Here is a 4,932-nt window from a genome sequence, read left to right on the forward strand (position 1 = left end):
GGAACAATAAGATTTAGAAACAGGGGCAGCGGGAAGGTTTTAGGAGAGGAAGGAGAGACGCAGAAGAAGGGGAGGAGAAGATTTAGGGATAAATGGTAAGGAGAAACTCATTTAATGAGGGAAATGGTTAAATTCAAACCAATTATAATGTACTCCAACTGAAATTCTTCATTTATTCTTCTATTTCTCGTGATGACTATGTGTATTTTAGCTTAGATTAAATTAGATAACATTTACAAAACATATTATAGACTAAGAATTATAGGCTTCTATCTCTACTTTTGCTATGTCTTTCTGATGTACAGAAAATAGAAATTTACAATTATGACATAACTTTAAAACATTAACTGATGTCTTAATGTTTTATCTCTAAAGTATGAAAAACATTTAAAATTTTTAGGTTAACAAGTTCTTTAACACCATCGACCAATAAAAAACCAGAAATGCTTTGATTTTAACCAATTAGAAAACTTTATAGCCTTAACATATAATAGAGTTAATTAAACATGTCATTTTCTATGACTTTAAACTTTACTTTCTTTAGAGTTAAAAACGAGCATTCTACTGAACAGTTTCACCCTTTGTACACAAAAGCATCCCGAGTGAACCATCCCACTATAAATATTCAAAAAGCCGGAATACATTTGTATTGCTCCAATTACGACAATCTTTTTTAACGTTCAACCATATAGCACCTGCGGATAAAAAGTTGTCTTGCAGGTGCAGAAAATTGGTTTCTAAAGTATGTTCCGAACCCCCTAGGATAAAAGGCTATCAAGCTCTGAAACCTGTCAAGAATGTGTTAAGGTTTTAAACCTTCTAGCTTATAAGCAACTCTAGCGTTTTAATTTCTTAAGAAACCTTCCTAATTTCTTATAGGTATGTTACCAAAGACTAATAAAGTTCAGCGGTCACACCCAGTTCGATATTCATAAATTGTAGAGATTTTCTCACTTTACTGAATCTTTTGTTACATTATTCCACAGCAGGTTCAACAAGCACATTTTCAGGATGGTGAATGAATTACAAAGACCGGAAGCCTCAGAAGGTGTAGATGGCTTTTCACTTGTGTCATTAACCTTTGTTTTAAAAGTTACCATGATCTTATTTCGGTAAGTGAGCAGTGGACGAAAAGTGCCAGAGGTTCACTTGTTGTATTTGCGATGAAAATTCATCTTTTTTATAACACCGTTTGCGAAAATTAGCGATTTCTAACTGATGAAATTTTAGATCTTGCAACAAAGTTAGTCAGTCTTCAAATTTTTAGCCACAATTTGATATGAATAATTCATATTTCTTTTCTACAAATGCCAGAACACTCAAATAGCTTTTTTAAAAGTTGAAATAGCTGTTTGAGTCCTCTAGCATTTGTAAGACCAATTATTGTTTAAGCGAGATTGTTTGTTTAAAAAAAGAGATTGCTTGTTTAATGAGATGTTTGTTTAAAAGAGAATGGCATTATCAAATGAGATTAGCTCTCTAAGTTGAGAATGGATCATTTGCCTGTATTTGTTTCGCTAACTAAACTGTATATTTCTTTTATAAAATTCTATGGTTTAGTGGCAACTGTTAGTACAATTGGGAAACATTTAGTTTCCCTTATTCTAAAAAAAACAACCTTAAAACATAAAAAAAAAAATTTCTCTTGTAACAAAACTGTTAAATCTAAATTTAATGGAAAAAGCTTTCTGAAGAAACGCAGGTAAACTAAAAGAAACGCAGGTAAGATAAAAGGCACAGGTAAAATAAAAGAAGTGAGTTTTTAAAAACCAAGCTCTCTTTTAGAACTTCTAGTAAACTTTGATACACACCCTCTTTTTTTAATTTATTACAGATTATGAAAAATCGTTTTTAAAAGGAAAAAAAAGAAAAAGATATTCAACGTAAAATACTTTAAATTTAAGAAAAATAAAAGCCCACCAAAACGATCTTTCATAATCTGCACTAAAAAAATTGAGTGCAAGTATAAACTATCGTTTTCATAAGATTTATTAAAAATTTACGTTTGGTAATCAAAGAAGCGCATACTTTACCTACCAATATGGTACTTATCTAATACCATTTTAGTATTTAAATCTCTAGAGGTTAAAAAAAACTGATTTTTTTTCGTCTTAATATTTAAGAAGTCATAAACTTTTATTATATTCACTGGTAGAGATTCTTTTAACTAAATTATTTCCAGAGGCAGATTTAGGGTACGCCCCGTACATCTGTAGGCGTACCAAAAAATATCATTAATATAAAATTATAATCTAAAAAAAAAAATTGTATATAATAATTAAATGTTATATACAATTATTAATAGTCAACATACTGTTAATTATTTGAAACTGAAAATTAATCGGTTTTCTAAAAAAAGTTCTCAACTTTTGTAAAGTGAAAGTTGATCTTTTTTTTTTTTTTTTTATACAGCTTAAATCACTTTTGATAAATAGTATTTAATAAAAAAAACATTAGCTAACGTCCCCAATTTTATTTTTTTATATAATAAATTATATTTTCAAGTTCTTATTTTATTTATTCGAGAAAAAAAAAAAAATTCTTTTCAAAGAATAAGTATTAAACGTTCCTCAACCTCCGAAAATTAAATATCAGTCAAAATTTATTGTTTAATTAAATTTATTGTAAAATTACAATAATAAAATAAAATATTATAAATAATAAAAAAGTAATACAGTACATTAATAGACATCCCAAATTTTATCTATCTTTTTTATTTATATTGGTTTTCAATAATCAGTTTGAAAAGATTTAACTTCTTTTATAAAAAAAATCTTTTGGACGTCCCAAATAACAACACTCCGAAGTATATAGTAAAATAGGGTAGAATGAAATAGAGGGTAGAATGAAATAGAGGGTAGAATGAAATAGAGGGTAACTTCCAACCAATTTCAATGGTCGTTTTGCACCATGCCGGCAAACTGTGCTGCTTAATTTAATCACCAGAGAAGCCAATTTCATTAATTTTCCACAAATGACATGAAGTGTTTTCGTTGATACTGCTTTGTTGAATTCTCTTTGCAGTGTGTTGAAATACTTTGCTACTAACTCTTGCGTGCAAAAAGCGGCTCTGAGTGATGAAATATTGCCAATGGCCCTGATGCTTAACTTATGACTCTACCGCTTTATGAAAAGCTTATGCCAATCTCTCCCTGGTGTACCATTAGGAAACAAATGAGATTGACCTTGGTGTTGCAAATAGTCTGTAACTACTGTGATAATGTCATTGTAAGTTCTTCCAAAGTCCCGATCGGATAATTTGATGAGCGTATCTACCAAAATTGATTTAAGTGGTTGTGACAATCTTGTGTTTGAACCACTCCCACTTGTTTCACCTATGTGTGGACACGCCTATGAGGAGTTGCTACTGCTATGCTTAATGATTGAGTAGTTTTTTCAAGCGAAAATTCACCGCTTTGTACTTTGGTCACACCAAGCACCACTTGCTCTTCGGTGTATGGTTTTACTTTTTTCTTTGAGTGCAAGTTGTTTCGAGGCATATTTTATATTAGAATAGATTTAGTAATAACTGATTTAAAATTTATACACAAAACTTATAGAGATTGATTGGTCACTTGAGATTTAATTAGTAAAAGCCGCATTTAACACGTGAGCAATTAGCGTATTTCATTCAACCTGATTTAATGCTATGCTGCATCTGTTGCGTTTTCACAGTTCTCCATCTTCGTTTTTAATTCATAACTTTTTTCCCTGAATAGCAAATTTAATTTTGAAAAATTATTCTTCTCTAGCGTAAAAAGTTCTACCTGTATACTTATTAAGTTAAATGATATAAAATTTAATATCCGAGAGTTTTATGTCCATTTTCAAAAGAAAAAAAAATATCATTATGCATTCGAAAACTTAACTAATTATAAAAAAAACTTTTTTAAAAAAAATCAAAACTTGATATCATCTCGTTCAGAAAATCAGATATCATCTCGTTCAGAAAAAAAATTCTCTTCAACAAGATCAAAAAATAATTGCAAAAAGTTTATTCAATAATTAATAGCAAAAGAATAAACATTGTCATAACTATTTCATTTTATAAAAAAAATCAATTATACAGTTGGAAACTGCATCAATGCTGCTGGTAATTGTCTTGCTCCATAAATTATTTTTAAATCAAAAGAATGTTTGTGCAAAGATTGATGCTTAAGTGGTCCAGACAATACTGTATACGCCATATCTCCATTCAAAGTCACCTCCGAAGTCAACTCGCCTGCAAACAACCTCCAATACTGTAGTAACTCAGGATATTCAAAAGGAAATTCAAAAAGAGGTTGAAAAACAATTACAATCGTTCCAATCGCCGGCAGCAGCTTTGCAACAAATGCATTCAACAAGTTGACACAAAAAAACAAAAAAATGTAGACGTACCGAGGTTCGAAGGGTAGTGTCTCAATAAACCTGAAATACTCGAGAGATAGAAAGATGCTGAGAGTAAAAAAGCAGCAAAGCAAGCTAAAAAACAACGTAAGCTTAGCTTTCATAACGAACAGCAAATAAACCAAATAAAAGCTGCAAAACCAAGCCAAGTGTAAAAAGTGTCGCAAAGTTTTAGGCGAAGCTTCAACAAGTCAAAATATGGAATGGTACCAGTGTGAAAATTCAAAATGCAAGGTTTGGCTTTGTCAAACGTGTATACCAGTTTTTTTGCACTAAGTTTGATTGCACCAAAAAGTGCCGCACAAGTGATAACTCAACTCTACCTCTAGTACCTCTCAACGACTCAACATCATCACAAAAATAAAGTTTTTTTTTATTTGATTGTTTTTTTAATTGTTATTATTGGTTGCTTTTTTTTTTTTTTTTTTTTTGATAAGCGTTATTTTAATTACACATAGATTTGCGTATTTCATTCTACCCGAATTTGAAGGTTGAATGAAATAACTTTTTTTTCAATTAAACGAAGTTTCTTAAAAAACTAAA

This window comes from Hydra viridissima, unplaced genomic scaffold (assembly GCF_058129835.1).
Source record: "Hydra viridissima isolate aposymbiotic clone 2 unplaced genomic scaffold, HvirCarnegie_v1 scaffold_100, whole genome shotgun sequence".
Lineage (NCBI taxonomy): Eukaryota > Metazoa > Cnidaria > Hydrozoa > Anthoathecata > Hydridae > Hydra > Hydra viridissima.